This window comes from Leucopleurus acutus (genome assembly GCF_964270905.1).
Source record: "Leucopleurus acutus genome assembly, chromosome: 11".
NCBI lineage: Eukaryota > Metazoa > Chordata > Mammalia > Artiodactyla > Delphinidae > Leucopleurus > Leucopleurus acutus.
Window position 1 is genome coordinate 30,577,202 of NC_139152.1, and position 25,451 is coordinate 30,602,652.

The following is a 25,451-nucleotide window of genomic DNA, read 5'->3' on the forward strand; positions in this document are numbered from 1 at the left end:
TTCTCGAAGTAGGGTGTTCTGCATCAAGCGAACTGCCTCAACCAAGGAACGCCGTAGCTGCTCCTCTGGGCCTGTGGCTGTTCAAACCTGCAGTGCCTCAGGAGGAAGGGGACTTACATGGCAGTAAGAACGCAAGCCGACTCTCTCTGGGAGGCACGGTGACTTCAGGCAGGAGGTCCTAGGTGGAATGCGAAGCCGAGGGTTTCTCTGAGTTCAGCTCAGCCTGGGGTAATGCGTAAGACTTCGACGCCCTGTGGGACGTGCCAGAACGGTGTCCGTGAACGTGTGCGAGTGCTGAGGACCTTAAGCTGCTCCCAAGGAGAGTGCAGCGCGTTTCCCTACGCTCGGCATACACAGAGGGGCTCTAAAGAGCTACGGGCCTGGATGTTGCTTAGCAGACCCAGGTGGGTCTGGCGGTAGCCAGTGTTCCTGCCGGGAACAGGGGGCCCGCGCCAGCCTCCTAGGTGTCCAGAAAACCCTGCTGCCGTTGAAGATGCCCAGAACCGAGGCCGCCGCCTCATGGCAACTGCTGCACGCCTCCGCTTCTGCACCGCCACTCGGGGCCTTACTTCCAGGCCTGTGTTCGTGCTGGGCGTGCCCTTAGCGACACGGCATGGTAAGATGCTGACTTTCTCCTCGGGCAGAGTGACTTCAGGTACGAGGTCCTCGAAGTATTCAAAGCACAGTGTTTTCCCATGGCAGCTCACACAAGGGCCATGACAAAGTCGGACTCACCCGAAATGCTGTCCTGAGGCTGTTCGAGGGCTCTGGAAATGTAGCGCTCCTCGAGGGACGTCCAGTGTGTAGCCCATCGCGCGGCACGCACAGAGGGCCTCAGGGGGTGGGGGAGTGGGGTCAACCAATGGGCCTCGAAGTTGCTCAGCCGCCCCACAGGGGTCTGGAGGTACTCGGTGAACTTGGAGGGAAAGTGATGCATACCCGAGAGGCCTAGGAGTCCTCCAAAGTGTACTACTTCCTTTAAAATAAAGCCTCTAAGCGACTGAGAACTCATGGAGACAGCTCCCTGCCTCCCTTTCTGCACGGCTACTAGGGGCCTACGCTGGAGGCAACTTGTCACGTTGAGGTTCCCTCTAGCTCTAGAGCTGGTCAGGCAGACCAGAGCCGCGGCCATGGAAGCACCTGGTTTAGACAGAGCAGACTCATAACGTTCCCCGAAGCACTCTGACAGGGCTAACAGACCTGTCGAGAGCAGGGAATGTCAGGTAGCTTCAAGGCAGCATGAACGCAGCCTTCCAAACGGGAAAGCAAGGCTACTTGCAGCAGGCCCCCGTTTCCGTGGGCGCACTCAGCAGACATCCCCGTGGTTTGTAGCAAGCCCAAAGAGACACAGGTCACCCTGAGTTTCCTTCCCTGAATCAACTTCTCGAAGTAAGGTGTTCTGCATCAAGCGAACTGCCTCAACCAAGGAACGGCGTAGCTGCTCCTCTGGGCCTGTGGCTATTCAAAGCCTGCAGTGCCACAGGAGGAAGGGGACTTACATAGCAGTAAGAACGCAAGCCGACTCTCTCTGGGAGGCACGGTGACTTTAGGCAGGAGGTCCTATGTGGAATGCGAAGCCGAGGGTTTCTCTGAGTTCAGCTCAGCCTGGGGTAATGCGTAAGACTTTGACGCCATGTGGGACGTGCCAGAACGGTGTCTGTGAACGTGTGCGAGTGCTGAGGACCTTAAGCTGCTCCCAAGGAGAGTGCAGTGCGTTTCCCTATGCTCGGCATACACAGAGGGCCTCTAAAGGGCTACGGGCCTGGATGTTGCTTAGCAGACCCAGGTGGGCCTGGCGGTACTCAGTGTTCCTGCCGGGAACAGGCGGCCCGCGCCAGCCTCCTAGGTGTCCAGAAAACCCTGCTGCCGTTGAAGGTGCCCAGAGCCGAGGCCGCCGCCTCATGGCAACTGCTGCACGCCTCCGCTTCTGCACCGCCACTCGGGGCCTTATTTCCAGGCCTGTGTTCGTGCTGGGCGTGCCCTTAGCGACACGGCATAGTAAGATGCTGACTTTCTCCTCGGGCAGAGTGACTTCAGGTACGAGGTCCTCGAAGTATTCAAAGCACAGTGTTTTCCCATGGCAACTCACACAAGGGCCATGACAAAGTCGGACTCAACCGAAATGCTGTCCTGAGGCTGTTCGAGGGCTCTGGAAATGTAGCGCTCCTCGAGGGACGTCCAGTGTGTAGCCCATCGCGCGGCACGCACAGAGGGCCTCCGGTGGTGGGGGAGTGGGGTCAACCAATGGGCCTCGAAGTTGCTCAGCCGCCCCACAGGGGTCTGGAGGTACTCGGTGAACTTGGAGGGAAAGTGATGCATACCCGAGAGGCCTAGGAGTCCTCCAAAGTGTACTACTTCCTTTAAAATAAAGCCTCTAAGCGACTGAGAACTCATGGAGACAGCTGCCTGCCTCCCTTTCTGCACGGCTACTAGGGGCCTACGCTGGAGGCAACTTGTCACGTTGAGGTTCCCTCTAGCTCTAGAGCTTGTCAGGCGGACCAGAGCCGCGGCCATGGAAGCACCTGGTTTAGACAGAGCAGACTCATAACGTTCCCCGAAGCACTCTGACAGGGCTAACAGGCCTGTCGAGAGCAGGGAGTGTCACGTAGCTTCAAGGCAGCATGAACGCAGCCTTCCAAACGGGAAAGCAAGGCTACTTGCAGCAGGCCCCCGTTTCCGTGGGCGCACTCAGCAGACATCCCCGTGGTTTCTAACAAGCCCAAAGAGACACAGGTCACCCTGAGTTTCCTTCCCTGAATCAACTTCTCGAAGTAAGGTGTTCTGCATCAAGCGAACTGCCTCAACCAAGGAACGCCGTAGCTGCTCCTCTGGGCCTGTGGCTATTCAAAGCCTGCAGTGCCACAGGAGGAAGGGGACTTACATGGCAGTAAGAACGCAAGCCGACTCTCTCTGGGAGGCACGGTGACTTCAGGCAGGAGGTCCTAGGTGGAATGCGAAGCCGAGGGTTTCTCTGAGTTCAGCTCAGCCTGGGGTAATGCGTAAGACTTCGTCGCCCTGTGGGACGTGCAAGAACGGTGTCCGTGAACGTGTGCGAGTGCTGAGGACCTTAAGCTGCTCCCAAGGAGAGTGCAGCGCGTTTCCCTACGCTCGGCATACACAGAGGGCCTCTAAAGGGCTACGGGCCTGGATGTTGCTTAGCAGACCCAGGTGGGCCTGGCGGTACTCAGTGTTCCTGCCGGGAACAGGGGGCACGTGCCAGCCTCCTAGGTGTCCAGAAAACCCTGCTGCCGTTGAAGGTGCCCAGAGCCGAGGCCGCCGCCTCATGGCAACTGCTGCACGCCTCCGCTTCTGCACCGCCACTCGGGGCCTTACTTCCAGGCCTGTGTTCGTGCTGGGCGTGCCCTTAGCGACACGGCATGGTAAGATGCTGACTTTCTCCTCGGGCAGAGTGACTTCAGGTACGAGGTCCTCGAAGTATTCAAAGCACAGTGTTTTCCCATGGCAGCTCACACAAGGGCCATGACAAAGTCGGACTCACCCTAAATGCTGTCCTGAGGCTGTTCGAGGGCTCTGGAAATGTAGCGCTCCTCGAGGGACGTCCAGTGTGTAGCCCATCGCGCGGCACGCACAGAGGGCCTCGGGGGTGGGGGTGGGAGGGTCAACGAATGGGCCTCGAAGTTGCTCAGCTGCCCCACAGGGGTATGGAGGTACTCGGTGAACTTGGAGGGAAAGTGATGCATACCCGAGAGGCCTAGGAGTCCTCCAAAGTGTACTACTTCCTTTAAAATAAAGCCTCTAAGCGACTGAGAACTCATGGAGACAGCTGCCTGCCTCCCTTTCTGCACGGCTACTAGGGGCCTACGCTGGAGGCAACTTGTCACGTTGAGGTTCCCTCTAGCTCTAGAGCTTGTCAGGCGGACCAGAGCCGCGGCCATGGAAGCACCTGGTTTAGACAGAGCAGACTCATAACGTTCCCCGAAGCACTCTGACAGGGCTAACAGGCCTGTCGAGAGCAGGGAATGTCAGGTAGCTTCAAGGCAGCATGAACGCAGCCTTCCAAACGGGAAAGCAAGGCTACTTGCAGCAGGCCCCCGTTTCCGTGGGCACACTCAGCAGACATCCCCGTGGTTTCTAACAAGCCCAAAGAGACACAGGTCACCCTGAGTTTCCTTCCCTGAATCAACTTCTCGAAGTAGGGTGCTCTGCATCAAGCGAACTGCCTCAACCAAGGAACGCCGTAGCTGCTCCTCGGGGCCTGTGGCTGTTCAAACCTGCAGTGCCTCAGGAGGAAGGGGACTTACATGGCAGTAAGAACGCAAGCCGACTCTCTCTGGGAGGCACGGTGACTTCAGGCAGGAGGTCCTAGGTGGAATGCGAAGCCGAGGGTTTCTCTGAGTTCAGCTCAGCCTGGGGTAATGCGTAAGACTTCGACGCCCTGTGGGACGTGCCAGAACGGTGTCCGTGAACGTGTGCGAGTGCTGAGGACCTTAAGCTGCTCCCAAGGAGAGTGCAGCGCGTTTCCCTACGCTCGGCATACACAGAGGGCCTCTAAAGGGCTACGGGCCTGGATGTTGCTTAGCAGACCCAGGTGGGCCTGGCGGTACTCAGTGTTCCTGCCGGGAACAGGGGGCCCGCGCCAGCCTCCTAGGTGTCCAGAAAACCCTGCTGCCGTTGAAGGTGCCCAGAGCCGAGGCCGCCGCCTCATGGCAACTGCTGCACGCCTCCGCTTCTGCACCGCCACTCGGGGCCTTACTTCCAGGCCTGTGTTGGTGCTGGGCGTGCCCTTAGCGACACGGCATGGTAAGATGCTGACTTTCTCCTCGGGCAGAGTGACTTCAGGTACGAGGTCCTCGAAGTATTCAAAGCACAGTGTTTTCCCATGGCAGCTCACACAAGGGCCATGACAAAGTCGGACTCACCCGAAATGCTGTCCTGAGGCTGTTCGAGGGCTCTGGAAATGTAGCGCTCCTCGAGGGACGTCCAGTGTGTAGCCCATCGCGCGGCACGCACAGAGGGCCTCCGGGGGTGGGGGAGTGGGGTCAACCAATGGGCCTCGAAGTTGCTCAGTCGCCCCACAGGGGTCTGGAGGTACTCGGTGAACTTGGAGGGAAAGTGATGCATACCCGAGAGGCCTAGGAGTCCTCCAAAGTGTACTACTTCCTTTAAAATAAAGCCTCTAAGCGACTGAGAACTCATGGAGACAGCTGCCTGCCTCCCTTTCTGCACGGCTACTAGGGGCCTACGCTGGAGGCAACTTGTCACGTTGAGGTTCCCTCTAGCTCTAGAGCTTGTCAGGCGGACCAGAGCCGCGGCCATGGAAGCACCTGGTTTAGACAGAGCAGACTCATAACGTTCCCCGAAGCACTGTGGCAGGGCTAACAGGCCTGTCGAGAGCAGGGAATGTCAGGTAGCTTCAAGGCAGCATGAACGCAGCCTTCCAAACGGGAAAGCAAGGCTACTTGCAGCAGGCCCCCGTTTCCGTGGGCACACTCAGCAGACATCCCCGTGGTTTCTAACAAGCCCAAAGAGACACAGGTCACCCTGAGTTTCCTTCCCTGAATCAACTTCTCGAAGTAGGGTGTTCTGCATCAAGCGAACTGCCTCAACCAAGGAACGCCGTAGCTGCTCCTCGGGGCCTGTGGCTGTTCAAACCTGCAGTGCCTCAGGAGGAAGGGGACTTACATGGCAGTAAGAACGCAAGCCGACTCTCTCTGGGAGGCACGGTGACTTCAGGCAGGAGGTCCTAGGTGGAATGCGAAGCCGAGGGTTTCTCTGAGTTCAGCTCAGCCTGGGGTAATGCGTAAGACTTCGACGCCCTGTGGGACGTGCCAGAACGGTGTCCGTGAACGTGTGCGAGTGCTGAGGACCTTAAGCTGCTCCCAAGGAGAGTGCAGCGCGTTTCCCTACGCTCGGCATACACAGAGGGCCTCTAAAGGGCTACGGGCCTGGATGTTGCTTAGCAGACCCAGGTGGGCCTGGCGGTACTCAGTGTTCCTGCCGGGAACAGGGGGCCCGCGCCAGCCTCCTAGGTGTCCAGAAAACCCTGCTGCCGTTGAAGGTGCCCAGAGCCGAGGCCGCCGCCTCATGGCAACTGCTGCACGCCTCCGCTTCTGCACCGCCACTCGGGGCCTTACTTCCAGGCCTGTGTTGGTGCTGGGCGTGCCCTTAGCGACACGGCATGGTAAGATGCTGACTTTCTCCTCGGGCAGAGTGACTTCAGGTACGAGGTCCTCGAAGTATTCAAAGCACAGTGTTTTCCCATGGCAGCTCACACAAGGGCCATGACAAAGTCGGACTCACCCGAAATGCTGTCCTGAGGCTGTTCGAGGGCTCTGGAAATGTAGCGCTCCTCGAGGGACGTCCAGTGTGTAGCCCATCGCGCGGCACGCACAGAGGGCCTCCGGAGGTGGGGGAGTGGGGTCAACCAATGGGCCTCGAAGTTGCTCAGTCGCCCCACAGGGGTCTGGAGGTACTCGGTGAACTTGGAGGGAAAGTGATGCATACCCGAGAGGCCTAGGAGTCCTCCAAAGTGTACTACTTCCTTTAAAATAAAGCCTCTAAGCGACTGAGAACTCATGGAGACAGCTGCCTGCCTCCCTTTCTGCACGGCTACTAGGGGCCTACGCTGGAGGCAACTTGTCACGTTGAGGTTCCCTCTAGCTCTAGAGCTTGTCAGGCGGACCAGAGCCGCGGCCATGGAAGCACCTGGTTTAGACAGAGCAGACTCATAACGTTCCCCGAAGCACTCTGACAGGGCTAACAGGCCTGTCGAGAGCAGGGAATGTCAGGTAGCTTCAAGGCAGCATGAACGCTGCCTTCCAAACAGGAAAGCAAGGCTACTTGCAGCAGGCCCCCGTTTCCGTGGGCGCACTCAGCAGACATCCCCGTGGTTTCTAGCAAGCCCAGAGACACAGGTCACCCTGAGTTTCCTTCCCTGAATCAACGTCTCGAAGTAGGGTGTTCTGCATCAAGCGAACTGCCTCAACCAAGGAACGGCGTAGCAGCTCCTCTGGACCCGTGGCTATTCAAAGCCTGCAGTGCCACAGGAGGAAAGGGACTTACATGGCAGTAAGAACGCAAGCTGACTCTCTCTGGGAGGTTCGGTGACTTCAGGCAAGAGGTCCTAGGTGGAATGCGAAGCCGAGGGTTTCTCTGAGTTCAGCTCAGCCTGGGGTAATGCGTAAGACTTCGACGCCATGTGGGACGTGCCAGAACGGTGTCCGTGAACGTGTGCGAGTGCTGAGGACCTTAAGCTGCTCCCAAGGAGAGTGCAGCGCGTTTCCCTACGCTCGGCATACACAGAGGGCCTCTAAAGGGCTACGGGCCTGGATGTTGCTTAGCAGACCCAGGTGGGTCTGGCGGTAGCCAGTGTTCCTGCCGGGAACAGGGGGCCCGCGCCAGCCTCCTAGGTGTCCAGAAAACCCTGCTGCCGTTGAAGATGCCCAGAGCCGAGGCCGCCGCCTCATGGCAACTGCTGCACGCCTCCGCTTCTGCACCGCCACTCGGGGCCTTACTTCCAGGCCTGTGTTCGTGCTGGGCGTGCCCTTAGCGACACGGCATGGTAAGATGCTGACTTTCTCCTCGGGCAGAGTGACTTCAGGTACGAGGTCCTCGAAGTATTCAAAGCACAGTGTTTTCCCATGGCAGCTCACACAAGGGCCATGACAAAGTCGGACTCACCCGAAATGCTATCCTGAGGCTGTTCGAGGGCTCTGGAAATGTAGCGCTCCTCGAGGGACGTCCAGTGTGTAGCCCATCGCGCGGCACGCACAGAGGGCCTCGGGGGTGGGGGTGGGAGGGTCAACGAATGGGCCTCGAAGTTGCTCAGCCGCCCCACAGGGGTCTGGAGGTACTCGGTGAACTTGGAGGGAAAGTGATGCATACCCGAGAGGCCTAGGAGTCCTCCAAAGTGTACTACTTCCTTTAAAATAAAGCCTCTAAGCGACTGAGAACTCATGGAGACAGCTGCCTGCCTCCCTTTCTGCACGGCTACTAGGGGCCTACGCTGGAGGCAACTTGTCACGTTGAGGTTCCCTCTAGCTCTAGAGCTTGTCAGGCGGACCAGAGCCGCCGCCATGGAAGCACCTGGTTTAGACAGAGCAGACTCATAACGTTCCCCGAAGCACTGTGACAGGGCTAACAGGCCTGTCGAGAGCAGGGAATGTCACGTAGCTTCAAGGTAGCATGAACGCAGCCTTCCAAACGGGAAAGCAAGGCTACTTGCAGCAGGCCCCCGTTTCCGTGGGCGCACTCAGCAGACATCCCCGTGGTTTCTAGCAAGCCCAGAGACACAGGTCACCCTGAGTTTCCTTCCCTCAATCAACTTCTCGAAGTAAGGTGTTCTGCATCAAGCGAACTGCCTCAACCAAGGAACGCCGTAGCTGCTCCTCTGGGCCTGTGGCTATTCAAAGCCTGCAGTGCCACAGGAGGAAGGGGACTTACATGGCAGTAAGAACGCAAGCCGACTCTCTCTGGGAGGCACGGTGACTTCAGGCAGGAGGTCCTAGGTGGAATGCGAAGCCGAGGGTTTCTCTGAGTTCAGCTCAGCCTGGGGTAATGCGTAAGACTTCGACGCCCTGTGGGACGTGCCAGAACGGTGTCCGTGAACGTGTGCGAGTGCTGAGGACCTTAAGCTGCTCCCAAGGAGAGTGCAGCGCGTTTCCCTACGCTCGGCATACACAGAGGGCCTCTAAAGGGCTACGGGCCTGGATATTGCTTAGCAGACCCTGGTGGGCCTGGCGGTACTCAGTGTTCCTGCCGGGAACAGGGGGCCCGCGCCAGCCTCCTAGGTGTCCAGAAAACCCTGCTGCCGTTGAAGGTGCCCAGAGCCGAGGCCGCCGCCTCATGGCAACTGCTGCACGCCTCCGCTTCTACACCACAACTCGGGGCCTTACTTCCAGGCCTGTGTTCGTGCTGGGCGTGCCCTTAGCGACACGGCATGGTAAGATGCTGACTTTCTCCTCGGGCAGAGTGACTTCAGGTACGAGGTCCTCGAAGTATTCAAATCACAGTGTTTTCCCATGGCAGCTCACACAAGGGCCATGACAAAGTCGGACTCACCCAAAATGCTGTCCTGAGGCTGTTCGAGGGCTCTGGAAATGTAGCGCTCCTCGAGGGACGTCCAGTGTGTAGCCCATCGCGCGGCACGCACAGAGGGCCTCCGGGGGTGGGGGAGTGGGGTCAACCAATGGGCCTCGAAGTTGTTCAGCCGCCCCACAGGGATCTGGAGGTACTGGGTGAACTTGGAGGGAAAGTGATGCATACCCGAGAGGCCTAGGAGTCCTCCAAAGTGTACTACTTCCTGTAAAATAAAGCCTCTAAGCGACTGAGAACTCATGGAGACAGCTGCCTGCCTCCCTTTCTGCACGGCTACTAGGGGCCTATGCTGGAGGCAACTTGTCACGTTGAGGTTCCCTCTAGCTCTAGAGCTTGTCAGGCAGACCAGAGCCGCGGCCATGGAAGCACCTGGTTTAGACAGAGCAGACTCATAACGTTCCCCGAAGCACTCTGACAGGGCTAACAGGTCTGTCGAGAGCAGGGAATGTCAGGTAGCTTCAAGGCAGCATGAACGCTGCCTTCCAAATGGGAAAGCAAGGCTACTTGCAGCAGGCCCCCGTTTCCGTGGGCGCACTCAGCAGACATCCCCATGGTTTCTAGCAAGCCCAGAGACACAGGTCACCCTGAGTTTCCTTCCCTGAATCAACGTCTCGATGTAGGGTGTTCTGCATCAAGCGAACTGCCTCAACCAAGGAACGGCGTAGCAGCTCCTCTGGACCTGTGGCTATTCAAAGCCTGCAGTGCCACAGGAGGAAAGGGACTTACATGGCAGTAAGAACGCAAGCTGACTCTCTCTGGGAGGCTCGGTGACTTCAGGCAAGAGGTCCTAGGTGGAATGCGAAGCCGAGGGTTTCTCTGAGTTCAGCTCAGCCTGGGGTAATGCGTAAGACTTCGACGCCCTGTGGGACGTGCCAGAACGGTGTCCGTGAACGTGTGCGAGTGCTGAGGACCTTAAGCTGCTCCCAAGGAGAGTGCAGCGCGTTTCCCTACGCTCGGCATACACAGAGGGCCTCTAAAGGGCTACGGGCCTGGATGTTGCTTAGCAGACCCAGGTGGGCCTGGCGGTACTCAGTGTTCCTGCCGGGAACAGGGGGCCCGCGCCAGCCTCCTAGGTGTCCAGAAAACCCTGCTGCCGTTGAAGATGCCCAGAGCCGAGGCCGCCGCCTCATGGCAACTGCTGCACGCCTCCGCTTCTGCACCGCCACTCGGGGCCTTACTTCCAGGCCTGTGTTCGTGCTGGGCGTGCCCTTAGCGACACGGCATGGTAAGATGCTGACTTTCTCCTCGGGCAGAGTGACTTCAGGTACGAGGTCCTCGAAGTATTCAAAGCACAGTGTTTTCCCATGGCAGCTCACACAAGGGCCATGACAAAGTCGGACTCACCCGAAATGCTGTCCTGAGGCTGTTCGAGGGCTCTGGAAATGTAGCGCTCCTCGAGGGACGTCCAGTGTGTAGCCCATCGCGCGGCACGCACAGAGGGCCTCGGGGGTGGGGGTGGGAGGGTCAACGAATGGGTCTCGAAGTTGCTCAGCCGCCCCACAGGGGTCTGGAGGTACTCGGTGAACTTGGAGGGAAAGTGATGCATACCCGAGAGGCCTAGGAGTCCTCCAAAGTGTACTACTTCCTTTAAAATAAAGCCTCTAAGCGACTGAGAACTCATGGAGACAGCTGCCTGCCTCCCTTTCTGCACGGCTACTAGGGGCCTACGCTGGAGGCAACTTGTCACGTTGAGGTTCCCTCTAGCACTAGAGCTTGTCAGGCGGACCAGAGCCGCCGCCATGGAAGCACCTGGTTTAGACAGAGCAGACTCATAACGTTCCCCGAAGCACTGTGACAGGGCTAACAGGCCTGTCGAGAGCAGGGAATGTCACGTAGCTTCAAGGTAGCATGAACGCAGCCTTCCAAACGGGAAAGCAAGGCTACTTGCAGCAGGCCCCCGTTTCCGTGGGCGCACTCAGCAGACATCCCCGTGGTTTCTAGTAAGCCCAGAGACACAGGTCACCCTGAGTTTCCTTCCCTCAATCAACTTCTCGAAGTAAGGTGTTCTGCATCAAGCGAACTGCCTCAACCAAGGAACGCCGTAGCTGCTCCTCTGGGCCTGTGGCTATTCAAAGCCTGCAGTGCCACAGGAGGAAGGGGACTTACATGGCAGTAAGAACGCAAGCCGACTCTCTCTGGGAGGCACGGTGACTTCAGGCAGGAGGTCCTAGGTGGAATGCAAAGCCGAAGGTTTCTCTGAGTTCAGCTCAGCCTGGGGTAATGCGTAAGACTTCGACGCCATGTGGGACGTGCCAGAACGGTGTCCGTGAACGTGTGCGTGTGCTGAGGACCTTAAGCTGCTCCCAAGGAGAGTGCAGCGCGTTTCCCTACGCTCGGCATACACAGAGGGCCTCTAAAGGGCTACGGGCCTGGATATTGCTTAGCAGACCCTGGTGGGCCTGGCGGTACTCAGTGTTCCTGCCGGGAACAGGGGGCCCGCGCCAGCCTCCTAGGTGTCCAGAAAACCCTGCTGCCGTTGAAGGTGCCCAGAGCCGAGGCCGCCGCCTCATGGCAACTGCTGCACGCCTCCGCTTCTACACCACAACTCGGGGCCTTACTTCCAGGCCTGTGTTCGTGCTGGGCATGCCCTTAGCGACACGGCATGGTAAGATGCTGACTTTCTCCTCGGGCAGAGTGACTTCAGGTACGAGGTCCTCGAAGTATTCAAAGCACAGTGTTTTCCCATGGCAGCTCACACAAGGGCCATGACAAAGTCGGACTCACCCGAAATGCTGTCCTGAGGCTGTTCGAGGGCTCTGGAAATGTAGCGCTCCTCGAGGGACGTCCAGTGTGTAGCCCATCGCGCGGCACGCACAGAGGGCCTCCGGGGGTGGGGGAGTGGGGTCAACCAATGGGCCTCGAAGTTGTTCAGCCGCCCCACAGGAATCTGGAGGTACTCGGTGAACTTGGAGGGAAAGTGATGCATACCCGAGAGGCCTAGGAGTCCTCCAAAGTGTACTACTTCCTTTAAAATAAAGCCTCTAAGCGACTGAGAACTCATGGAGACAGCTGCCTGCCTCCCTTTCTGCACGGCTACTAGGGGCCTACGCTGGAGGCAACTTGTCACGTTGAGGTTCCCTCTAGCTCTAGAGCTTGTCAGGCAGACCAGAGCCGCGGCCATGGAAGCACCTGGTTTAGACAGAGCAGACTCATAACGTTCCCCGAAGCACTCTGACAGGGCTAACAGGTCTGTCGAGAGCAGGGAATGTCAGGTAGCTTCAAGGCAGCATGAACGCTCTCTTCCAAACGGGAAAGCAAGGCTACTTGCAGCAGGCCCCCGTTTCCGTGGGCGCACTCAGCAGACATCCCCGTGGTTTCTAGCAAGCCCAGAGACACAGGTCACCCTGAGTTTCCTTCCCTGAATCAACGTCTCGAAGTAGGGTGTTCTGCATCAAGCGAACTGCCTCAACCAAGGAACGGCGTAGCAGCTCCTCTGGACCTGTGGCTATTCAAAGCCTGCAGTGCCACAGGAGGAAGGGGACTTACATGGCAGTAAGAACGCAAGCCGACTCTCTCTGGGAGGCTCGGTGACTTCAGGCAAGAGGTCCTAGGTGGAATGCGAAGCCGAGGGTTTCTCTGAGTTCAGCTCAGCCTGGGGTAATGCGTAAGACTTCGACGCCATGTGGGACGTGCCAGAACGGTGTCCGTGAACGTGTGCGAGTGCTGAGGACCTTAAGCTGCTCCCAAGGAGAGTGCAGCGCGTTTCCCTACGCTCGGCATACACAGAGGGCCTCTAAAGGGCTACGGGCCTGGATGTTGCTTAGCAGACCCAGGTGGGCCTGGCGGTACTCAGTGTTCCTGCCGGGAACAGGGGCCCCGCGCCAGCCTCCTAGGTGTCCAGAAAACCCTGCTGCCGTTGAAGATGCCCAGAACCGAGGCCGCCGCCTCATGGCAACTGCTGCACGCCTCCGCTTCTGCACCGCCACTCGGGGCCTTACTTCCAGGCCTGTGTTGGTGCTGGGCGTGCCCTTAGCGACACGGCATGGTAAGATGCTGACTTTCTCCTCGGGCAGAGTGACTTCAGGTACGAGGTCCTCGAAGTATTCAAAGCACAGTGTTTTCCCATGGCAGCTCACACAAGGGCCATGACAAAGTCGGACTCACCCGAAATGCTGTCCTGAGGCTGTTCGAGGGCTCTGGAAATGTAGCGCTCCTCGAGGGACGTCCAGTGTGTAGCCCATCGCGCGGCACGCACAGAGGGCCTCCGGGGGTGGGGAAGTGGGGTCAACCAATGGGCCTCGAAGTTGCTCAGCCGCCCCACAGGGGTCTGGAGGTACTCGGTGAACTTGGAGGGAAAGTGATGCATACCCGAGAGGCCTAGGAGTCCTCCAAAGTGTACTACTTCCTTTAAAATAAAGCCTCTAAGCGACTGAGAACTCATGGAGACAGCTGCCTGCTTCCCTTTCTGCACGGCTACTAGGGGCCTACGCTGGAGGCAACTTGTCACGTTGAGGTTCCCTCTAGCTCTAGAGCTTGTCAGGTGGACAGAGCCTCGGCCATGGAAGCACCTGGTTTAGATAGAGCAGACTCATAACGTTCCCCGAAGCACTCTGACAGGGCTAACAGGCCTGTCGAGAGCAGGGAATGTCAGGTAGCTTCAAGGCAGCATGAACGCAGCCTTCCAAACGGGAAAGCAAGGCTACTTGCAGCAGGCCCCCGTTTCCGTGGGCGCACTCAGCAGACATCCCCGTGGTTTCTAGCAAGCCCAGAGACACAGGTCACCCTGAGTTTCCTTCCCTCAATCAACTTCTCGAAGTAAGGTGTTCTGCATCAAGCGAACTGCCTCAACCAAGGAACGCCGTAGCTGCTCCTCTGGGCCTGTGGCTATTCAAAGCCTGCAGTGCCACAGGAGGAAGGGGACTTACATGGCAGTAAGAACGCAAGCCGACTCTCTCTGGGAGGCACGGTGACTTCAGGCAGGAGGTCCTAGGTGGAATGCAAAGCCGAAGGTTTCTCTGAGTTCAGCTCAGCCTGGGGTAATGCGTAAGACTTCGACGCCATGTGGGACGTGCCAGAACGGTGTCCGTGAACGTGTGCGTGTGCTGAGGACCTTAAGCTGCTCCCAAGGAGAGTGCAGCGCGTTTCCCTACGCTCGGCATACACAGAGGGCCTCTAAAGGGCTACGGGCCTGGATGTTGCTTAGCAGACCCAGGTGGGCCTGGCGGTACTCAGTGTTCCTGCCGGGAACAGGGGCCCCGCGCCAGCCTCCTAGGTGTCCAGAAAACCCTGCTGCCGTTGAAGATGCCCAGAACCGAGGCCGCCGCCTCATGGCAACTGCTGCACGCCTCCGCTTCTGCACCGCCACTCGGGGCCTTACTTCCAGGCCTGTGTTGGTGCTGGGCGTGCCCTTAGCGACACGGCATGGTAAGATGCTGACTTTCTCCTCGGGCAGAGTGACTTCAGGTACGAGGTCCTCGAAGTATTCAAAGCACAGTGTTTTCCCATGGCAGCTCACACAAGGGCCATGACAAAGTCGGACTCACCCGAAATGCTGTCCTGAGGCTGTTCGAGGGCTCTGGAAATGTAGCGCTCCTCGAGGGACGTCCAGTGTGTAGCCCATCGCGCGGCACGCACAGAGGGCCTCCGGGGGTGGGGAAGTGGGGTCAACCAATGGGCCTCGAAGTTGCTCAGCCGCCCCACAGGGGTCTGGAGGTACTCGGTGAACTTGGAGGGAAAGTGATGCATACCCGAGAGGCCTAGGAGTCCTCCAAAGTGTACTACTTCCTTTAAAATAAAGCCTCTAAGCGACTGAGAACTCATGGAGACAGCTGCCTGCTTCCCTTTCTGCACGGCTACTAGGGGCCTACGCTGGAGGCAACTTGTCACGTTGAGGTTCCCTCTAGCTCTAGAGCTTGTCAGGTGGACAGAGCCTCGGCCATGGAAGCACCTGGTTTAGATAGAGCAGACTCATAACGTTCCCCGAAGCACTCTGACAGGGCTAACAGGCCTGTCGAGAGCAGGGAATGTCAGGTAGCTTCAAGGCAGCATGAACGCAGCCTTCCAAACGGGAAAGCAAGGCTACTTGCAGCAGGCCCCCGTTTCCGTGGGCGCACTCAGCAGACATCCCCGTGGTTTCTAGCAAGCCCAGAGACACAGGTCACCCTGAGTTTCCTTCCCTCAATCAACTTCTCGAAGTAAGGTGTTCTGCATCAAGCGAACTGCCTCAACCAAGGAACGCCGTAGCTGCTCCTCTGGGCCTGTGGCTATTCAAAGCCTGCAGTGCCACAGGAGGAAGGGGACTTACATGGCAGTAAGAACGCAAGCCGACTCTCTCTGGGAGGCACGGTGACTTCAGGCAGGAGGTCCTAGGTGGAATGCAAAGCCGAAGGTTTCTCTGAGTTCAGCTCAGCCTGGGGTAATGCGTAAGACTTCGACGCCATGTGGGACGTGCCAGAACGGTGTCCGTGAACGTGTGCGTGTGCTGAGGACCTTAAGCTGCTCCCAAGGAGAGTGCAGCGCGTTTCCCTACGCTCGGCATACACAGAGGGCCTCTAAAGGGCTACGGGCCTGGATATTGCTTAGCAGACCCTGGTGGGCCTGGCGGTACTCAGTGTTCCTGCCGGGAACAGGGGGCCCGCGCCAGCCTCCTAGGTGTCCAGAAAACCCTGCTGCCGTTGAAGGTGCCCAGAGCCGAGGCCGCCGCCTCATGGCAACTGCTGCACGCCTCCGCTTCTACACCACAACTCGGGGCCTTACTTCCAGGCCTGTGTTCGTGCTGGGCATGCCCTTAGCGACACGGCATGGTAAGATGCTGACTTTCTCCTCGGGCAGAGTGACTTCAGGTACGAGGTCCTCGAAGTATTCAAAGCACAGTGTTTTCCCATGGCAGCTCACACAAGGGCCATGACAAAGTCGGACTCACCCGAAATGCTGTCCTGAGGCTGTTCGAGGGCTCTGGAAATGTAGCGCTCCTCGAGGGACGTCCAGTGTGTAGCCCATCGCGCGGCACGCACAGAGGGCCTCCGGGGGTGGGGGAGTGGGGTCAACCAATGGGCCTCGAAGTTGTTCAGCCGCCCCACAGGAATCTGGAGGTACTCGGTGAACTTGGAGGGAAAGTGATGCATACCCGAGAGGCCTAGGAGTCCTCCAAAGTGTACTACTTCCTTTAAAATAAAGCCTCTAAGCGACTGAGAACTCATGGAGACAGCTGCCTGCCTCCCTTTCTGCACGGCTACTAGGGGCCTACGCTGGAGGCAACTTGTCACGTTGAGGTTCCCTCTAGCTCTAGAGCTTGTCAGGCAGACCAGAGCCGCGGCCATGGAAGCACCTGGTTTAGACAGAGCAGACTCATAACGTTCCCCGAAGCACTCTGACAGGGCTAACAGGTCTGTCGAGAGCAGGGAATGTCAGGTAGCTTCAAGGCAGCATGAACGCTCTCTTCCAAACGGGAAAGCAAGGCTACTTGCAGCAGGCCCCCGTTTCCGTGGGCGCACTCAGCAGACATCCCCGTGGTTTCTAGCAAGCCCAGAGACACAGGTCACCCTGAGTTTCCTTCCCTGAATCAACGTCTCGAAGTAGGGTGTTCTGCATCAAGCGAACTGCCTCAACCAAGGAACGGCGTAGCAGCTCCTCTGGACCTGTGGCTATTCAAAGCCTGCAGTGCCACAGGAGGAAGGGGACTTACATGGCAGTAAGAACGCAAGCCGACTCTCTCTGGGAGGCTCGGTGACTTCAGGCAAGAGGTCCTAGGTGGAATGCGAAGCCGAGGGTTTCTCTGAGTTCAGCTCAGCCTGGGGTAATGCGTAAGACTTCGACGCCATGTGGGACGTGCCAGAACGGTGTCCGTGAACGTGTGCGAGTGCTGAGGACCTTAAGCTGCTCCCAAGGAGAGTGCAGCGCGTTTCCCTACGCTCGGCATACACAGAGGGCCTCTAAAGGGCTACGGGCCTGGATGTTGCTTAGCAGACCCAGGTGGGCCTGGCGGTACTCAGTGTTCCTGCCGGGAACAGGGGCCCCGCGCCAGCCTCCTAGGTGTCCAGAAAACCCTGCTGCCGTTGAAGATGCCCAGAACCGAGGCCGCCGCCTCATGGCAACTGCTGCACGCCTCCGCTTCTGCACCGCCACTCGGGGCCTTACTTCCAGGCCTGTGTTGGTGCTGGGCGTGCCCTTAGCGACACGGCATGGTAAGATGCTGACTTTCTCCTCGGGCAGAGTGACTTCAGGTACGAGGTCCTCGAAGTATTCAAAGCACAGTGTTTTCCCATGGCAGCTCACACAAGGGCCATGACAAAGTCGGACTCACCCGAAATGCTGTCCTGAGGCTGTTCGAGGGCTCTGGAAATGTAGCGCTCCTCGAGGGACGTCCAGTGTGTAGCCCATCGCGCGGCACGCACAGAGGGCCTCCGGGGGTGGGGAAGTGGGGTCAACCAATGGGCCTCGAAGTTGCTCAGCCGCCCCACAGGGGTCTGGAGGTACTCGGTGAACTTGGAGGGAAAGTGATGCATACCCGAGAGGCCTAGGAGTCCTCCAAAGTGTACTACTTCCTTTAAAATAAAGCCTCTAAGCGACTGAGAACTCATGGAGACAGCTGCCTGCTTCCCTTTCTGCACGGCTACTAGGGGCCTACGCTGGAGGCAACTTGTCACGTTGAGGTTCCCTCTAGCTCTAGAGCTTGTCAGGTGGACAGAGCCTCGGCCATGGAAGCACCTGGTTTAGATAGAGCAGACTCATAACGTTCCCCGAAGCACTCTGACAGGGCTAACAGGCCTGTCGAGAGCAGGGAATGTCAGGTAGCTTCAAGGCAGCATGAACGCAGCCTTCCAAACGGGAAAGCAAGGCTACTTGCAGCAGGCCCCCGTTTCCGTGGGCGCACTCAGCAGACATCCCCGTGGTTTCTAGCAAGCCCAGAGACACAGGTCACCCTGAGTTTCCTTCCCTCAATCAACTTCTCGAAGTAAGGTGTTCTGCATCAAGCGAACTGCCTCAACCAAGGAACGCCGTAGCTGCTCCTCTGGGCCTGTGGCTATTCAAAGCCTGCAGTGCCACAGGAGGAAGGGGACTTACATGGCAGTAAGAACGCAAGCCGACTCTCTCTGGGAGGCACGGTGACTTCAGGCAGGAGGTCCTAGGTGGAATGCAAAGCCGAAGGTTTCTCTGAGTTCAGCTCAGCCTGGGGTAATGCGTAAGACTTCGACGCCATGTGGGACGTGCCAGAACGGTGTCCGTGAACGTGTGCGTGTGCTGAGGACCTTAAGCTGCTCCCAAGGAGAGTGCAGCGCGTTTCCCTACGCTCGGCATACACAGAGGGCCTCTAAAGGGCTACGGGCCTGGATATTGCTTAGCAGACCCTGGTGGGCCTGGCGGTACTCAGTGTTCCTGCCGGGAACAGGGGGCCCGCGCCAGCCTCCTAGGTGTCCAGAAAACCCTGCTGCCGTTGAAGGTGCCCAGAGCCGAGGCCGCCGCCTCATGGCAACTGCTGCACGCCTCCGCTTCTACACCACAACTCGGGGCCTTACTTCCAGGCCTGTGTTCGTGCTGGGCATGCCCTTAGCGACACGGCATGGTAAGATGCTGACTTTCTCCTCGGGCAGAGTGACTTCAGGTACGAGGTCCTCGAAGTATTCAAAGCACAGTGTTTTCCCATGGCAGCTCACACAAGGGCCATGACAAAGTCGGACTCACCCGAAATGCTGTCCTGAGGCTGTTCGAGGGCTCTGGAAATGTAGCGCTCCTCGAGGGACGTCCAGTGTGTAGCCCATCGCGCGGCACGCACAGAGGGCCTCCGGGGGTGGGGGAGTGGGGTCAACCAATGGGCCTCGAAGTTGTTCAGCCGCCCCACAGGAATCTGGAGGTACTCGGTGAACTTGGAGGGAAAGTGATGCATACCCGAGAGGCCTAGGAGTCCTCCAAAGTGTACTACTTCCTTTAAAATAAAGCCTCTAAGCGACTGAGAACTCATGGAGACAGCTGCCTGCCTCCCTTTCTGCACGGCTACTAGGGGCCTACGCTGGAGGCAACTTGTCACGTTGAGGTTCCCTCTAGCTCTAGAGCTTGTCAGGCAGACCAGAGCCGCGGCCATGGAAGCACCTGGTTTAGACAGAGCAGACTCATAACGTTCCCCGAAGCACTCTGACAGGGCTAACAGGTCTGTCGAGAGCAGGGAATGTCAGGTAGCTTCAAGGCAGCATGAACGCTCTCTTCCAAACGGGAAAGCAAGGCTACTTGCAGCAGGCCCCCGTTTCCGTGGGCGCACTCAGCAGACATCCCCGTGGTTTCTAGCAAGCCCAGAGACACAGGTCACCCTGAGTTTCCTTCCCTGAATCAACGTCTCGAAGTAGGGTGTTCTGCATCAAGCGAACTGCCTCAACCAAGGAACGGCGTAGCAGCTCCTCTGGACCTGTGGCTATTCAAAGCCTGCAGTGCCACAGGAGGAAGGGGACTTACATGGCAGTAAGAACGCAAGCCGACTCTCTCTGGGAGGCTCGGTGACTTCAGGCAAGAGGTCCTAGGTGGAATGCGAAGCCGAGGGTTTCTCTGAGTTCAGCTCAGCCTGGGGTAATGCGTAAGACTTCGACGCCATGTGGGACGTGCCAGAACGGTGTCCGTGAACGTGTGCGAGTGCTGAGGACCTTAAGCTGCTCCCAAGGAGAGTGCAGCGCGTTTCCCTACGCTCGGCATACACAGAGGGCCTCTAAAGGGCTACGGGCCTGGATGTTGCTTAGCAGACCCAGGTGGGCCTGGCGGTACTCAGTGTTCCTGCCGGGAACAGGGGCCCCGCGCCAGCCTCCTAGGTGTCCAGAAAACCCTGCTGCCGTTGAAGATGCCCAGAACCGAGGCCGCCGCCTCATGGCAACTGCTGCACGCCTCCGCTTCTGCACCGCCACTCGGGGCCTTACTTCCAGGCCTGTGTTGGTGCTGGGCGTGCCCTTAGCGACACGGCATGGTAAGATGCTGACTTTCTCCTCGGGCAGAGTGACTTCAGGTACGAGGTCCTCGAAGTATTCAAAGCACAGTGTTTTCCCATGGCAGCTCACACAAGGGCCATGACAAAGTCGGACTCACCCGAAATGCTGTCCTGAGGCTGTTCGAGGGCTCTGGAAATGTAGCGCTCCTCGAGGGACGTCCAGTGTGTAGCCCATCGCGCGGCACGCACAGAGGGCCTCCGGGGGTGGGGAAGTGGGGTCAACCAATGGGCCTCGAAGTTGCTCAGCCGCCCCACAGGGGTCTGGAGGTACTCGGTGAACTTGGAGGGAAAGTGATGCATACCCGAGAGGCCTAGGAGTCCTCCAAAGTGTACTACTTCCTTTAAAATAAAGCCTCTAAGCGACTGAGAACTCATGGAGACAGCTGCCTGCTTCCCTTTCTGCACGGCTACTAGGGGCCTACGCTGGAGGCAACTTGTCACGTTGAGGTTCCCTCTAGCTCTAGAGCTTGTCAGGTGGACAGAGCCTCGGCCATGGAAGCACCTGGTTTAGATAGAGCAGACTCATAACGTTCCCCGAAGCACTCTGACAGGGCTAACAGGCCTGTCGAGAGCAGGGAATGTCAGGTAGCTTCAAGGCAGCATGAACGCAGCCTTCCAAACGGGAAAGCAAGGCTACTTGCAGCAGGCCCCCGTTTCCGTGGGCGCACTCAGCAGACATCCCCGTGGTTTCTAGCAAGCCCAGAGACACAGGTCACCCTGAGTTTCCTTCCCTCAATCAACTTCTCGAAGTAAGGTGTTCTGCATCAAGCGAACTGCCTCAACCAAGGAACGCCGTAGCTGCTCCTCTGGGCCTGTGGCTATTCAAAGCCTGCAGTGCCACAGGAGGAAGGGGACTTACATGGCAGTAAGAACGCAAGCCGACTCTCTCTGGGAGGCACGGTGACTTCAGGCAGGAGGTCCTAGGTGGAATGCAAAGCCGAAGGTTTCTCTGAGTTCAGCTCAGCCTGGGGTAATGCGTAAGACTTCGACGCCATGTGGGACGTGCCAGAACGGTGTCCGTGAACGTGTGCGTGTGCTGAGGACCTTAAGCTGCTCCCAAGGAGAGTGCAGCGCGTTTCCCTACGCTCGGCATACACAGAGGGCCTCTAAAGGGCTACGGGCCTGGATATTGCTTAGCAGACCCTGGTGGGCCTGGCGGTACTCAGTGTTCCTGCCGGGAACAGGGGGCCCGCGCCAGCCTCCTAGGTGTCCAGAAAACCCTGCTGCCGTTGAAGGTGCCCAGAGCCGAGGCCGCCGCCTCATGGCAACTGCTGCACGCCTCCGCTTCTACACCACAACTCGGGGCCTTACTTCCAGGCCTGTGTTCGTGCTGGGCATGCCCTTAGCGACACGGCATGGTAAGATGCTGACTTTCTCCTCGGGCAGAGTGACTTCAGGTACGAGGTCCTCGAAGTATTCAAAGCACAGTGTTTTCCCATGGCAGCTCACACAAGGGCCATGACAAAGTCGGACTCACCCGAAATGCTGTCCTGAGGCTGTTCGAGGGCTCTGGAAATGTAGCGCTCCTCGAGGGACGTCCAGTGTGTAGCCCATCGCGCGGCACGCACAGAGGGCCTCCGGGGGTGGGGGAGTGGGGTCAACCAATGGGCCTCGAAGTTGTTCAGCCGCCCCACAGGAATCTGGAGGTACTCGGTGAACTTGGAGGGAAAGTGATGCATACCCGAGAGGCCTAGGAGTCCTCCAAAGTGTACTACTTCCTTTAAAATAAAGCCTCTAAGCGACTGAGAACTCATGGAGACAGCTGCCTGCCTCCCTTTCTGCACGGCTACTAGGGGCCTACGCTGGAGGCAACTTGTCACGTTGAGGTTCCCTCTAGCTCTAGAGCTTGTCAGGCAGACCAGAGCCGCGGCCATGGAAGCACCTGGTTTAGACAGAGCAGACTCATAACGTTCCCCGAAGCACTCTGACAGGGCTAACAGGTCTGTCGAGAGCAGGGAATGTCAGGTAGCTTCAAGGCAGCATGAACGCTCTCTTCCAAACGGGAAAGCAAGGCTACTTGCAGCAGGCCCCCGTTTCCGTGGGCGCACTCAGCAGACATCCCCGTGGTTTCTAGCAAGCCCAGAGACACAGGTCACCCTGAGTTTCCTTCCCTGAATCAACGTCTCGAAGTAGGGTGTTCTGCATCAAGCGAACTGCCTCAACCAAGGAACGGCGTAGCAGCTCCTCTGGACCTGTGGCTATTCAAAGCCTGCAGTGCCACAGGAGGAAGGGGACTTACATGGCAGTAAGAACGCAAGCCGACTCTCTCTGGGAGGCTCGGTGACTTCAGGCAAGAGGTCCTAGGTGGAATGCGAAGCCGAGGGTTTCTCTGAGTTCAGCTCAGCCTGGGGTAATGCGTAAGACTTCGACGCCATGTGGGACGTGCCAGAACGGTGTCCGTGAACGTGTGCGAGTGCTGAGGACCTTAAGCTGCTCCCAAGGAGAGTGCAGCGCGTTTCCCTACGCTCGGCATACACAGAGGGCCTCTAAAGGGCTACGGGCCTGGATGTTGCTTAGCAGACCCAGGTGGGCCTGGCGGTACTCAGTGTTCCTGCCGGGAACAGGGGCCCCGCGCCAGCCTCCTAGGTGTCCAGAAAACCCTGCTGCCGTTGAAGATGCCCAGAACCGAGGCCGCCGCCTCATGGCAACTGCTGCACGCCTCCGCTTCTGCACCGCCACTCGGGGCCTTACTTCCAGGCCTGTGTTGGTGCTGGGCGTGCCCTTAGCGACACGGCATGGTAAGATGCTGACTTTCTCCTCGGGCAGAGTGACTTCAGGTACGAGGTCCTCGAAGTATTCAAAGCACAGTGTTTTCCCATGGCAGCTCACACAAGGGCCATGACAAAGTCGGACTCACCCGAAATGCTGTCCTGAGGCTGTTCGAGGGCTCTGGAAATGTAGCGCTCCTCGAGGGACGTCCAGTGTGTAGCCCATCGCGCGGCACGCACAGAGGGCCTCCGGGGGTGGGGAAGTGGGGTCAACCAATGGGCCTCGAAGTTGCTCAGCCGCCCCACAGGGGTCTGGAGGTACTCGGTGAACTTGGAGGGAAAGTGATGCATACCCGAGAGGCCTAGGAGTCCTCCAAAGTGTACTACTTCCTTTAAAATAAAGCCTCTAAGCGACTGAGAACTCATGGAGACAGCTGCCTGCTTCCCTTTCTGCACGGCTACTAGGGGCCTACGCTGGAGGCAACTTGTCACGTTGAGGTTCCCTCTAGCTCTAGAGCTTGTCAGGTGGACAGAGCCTCGGCCATGGAAGCACCTGGTTTAGATAGAGCAGACTCATAACGTTCCCCGAAGCACTCTGACAGGGCTAACAGGCCTGTCGAGAGCAGGGAATGTCAGGTAGCTTCAAGGCAGCATGAACGCAGCCTTCCAAACGGGAAAGCAAGGCTACTTGCAGCAGGCCCCCGTTTCCGTGGGCGCACTCAGCAGACATCCCCGTGGTTTCTAGCAAGCCCAGAGACACAGGTCACCCTGAGTTTCCTTCCCTCAATCAACTTCTCGAAGTAAGGTGTTCTGCATCAAGCGAACTGCCTCAACCAAGGAACGCCGTAGCTTTTCCTCTGGGCCTGTGGCTATTCAAAGCCTGCAGTGCCACAGGAGGAAGGGGACTTACATGGCAGTAAGAACGCAAGCCGACTCTCTCTGGGAGGCACGGTGACTTCAGGCAGGAGGTCCTAGGTGGAATGCGAAGCCGAGGGTTTCTCTGAGTTCAGCTCAGCCTGGGGTAATGCGTAAGACTTCGACGCCTTGTGGGACGTGCCAGAACGGTGTCCGTGAACGTGTGCGAGTGCTGAGGACCTTAAGCTGCTCCCAAGGAGAGTGCAGCGCGTTTCCCTACGCTCGGCATACACAGAGGGCCTCTAAAGGGCTACGGGCCTGGATGTTGCTTAGCAGACCCAGGTGGGCCTGGCGGTACTCAGTGTTCCTGCCGGGAACAGGGGGCCCGCGCCAGCCTCCTAGGTGTCCAGAAAACCCTGCTGCCGTTGAAGGTGCCCAGAGCCGAGGCCGCCGCCTCATGGCAACTGCTGCACGCCTCCGCTTCTGCACCGCCACTCGGGGCCTTACTTCCAGGCCTGTGTTGGTGCTGGGCGTGCCCTTAGCGACACGGCATGGTAAGATGCTGACTTTCTCCTCGGGCAGAGTGACTTCAGGTACGAGGTCCTCGAAGTATTCAAAGCACAGTGTTTTCCCATGGCAGCTCACACAAGGGCCATGACAAAGTCGGACTCACCCGAAATGCTGTCCTGAGGCTGTTCGAGGGCTCTGGAAATGTAGCGCTCCTCGAGGGACGTCCAGTGTGTAGCCCATCGCGCGGCACGCACAGAGGGCCTCCGGGGGTGGGGAAGTGGGGTCAACCAATGGGCCTCGAAGTTGCTCAGCCGCCCCACAGGGGTCTGGAGGTACTCGGTGAACTTGGAGGGAAAGTGATGCATACCCGAGAGGCCTAGGAGTCCTCCAAAGTGTACTACTTCCTTTAAAATAAAGCCTCTAAGCGACTGAGAACTCATGGAGACAGCTGCCTGCTTCCCTTTCTGCACGGCTACTAGGGGCCTACGCTGGAGGCAACTTGTCACGTTGAGGTTCCCTCTAGCTCTAGAGCTTGTCAGGTGGACAGAGCCTCGGCCATGGAAGCACCTGGTTTAGATAGAGCAGACTCATAACGTTCCCCGAAGCACTCTGACAGGGCTAACAGGCCTGTCGAGAGCAGGGAATGTCAGGTAGCTTCAAGGCAGCATGAACGCAGCCTTCCAAACGGGAAAGCAAGGCTACTTGCAGCAGGCCCCCGTTTCCGTGGGCGCACTCAGCAGACATCCCCGTGGTTTCTAGCAAGCCCAGAGACACAGGTCACCCTGAGTTTCCTTCCCTCAATCAACTTCTCGAAGTAAGGTGTTCTGCATCAAGCGAACTGCCTCAACCAAGGAACGCCGTAGCTTTTCCTCTGGGCCTGTGGCTATTCAAAGCCTGCAGTGCCACAGGAGGAAGGGGACTTACATGGCAGTAAGAACGCAAGCCGACTCTCTCTGGGAGGCACGGTGACTTCAGGCAGGAGGTCCTAGGTGGAATGCGAAGCCGAGGGTTTCTCTGAGTTCAGCTCAGCCTGGGGTAATGCGTAAGACTTCGACGCCTTGTGGGACGTGCCAGAACGGTGTCCGTGAACGTGTGCGAGTGCTGAGGACCTTAAGCTGCTCCCAAGGAGAGTGCAGCGCGTTTCCCTACGCTCGGCATACACAGAGGGCCTCTAAAGGGCTACGGGCCTGGATGTTGCTTAGCAGACCCAGGTGGGCCTGGCGGTACTCAGTGTTCCTGCCGGGAACAGGGGGCCCGCGCCAGCCTCCTAGGTGTCCAGAAAACCCTGCTGCCGTTGAAGGTGCCCAGAGCCGAGGCCGCCGCCTCATGGCAACTGCTGCACGCCTCCGCTTCTGCACCGCCACTCGGGGCCTTACTTCCAGGCCTGTGTTGGTGCTGGGCGTGCCCTTAGCGACACG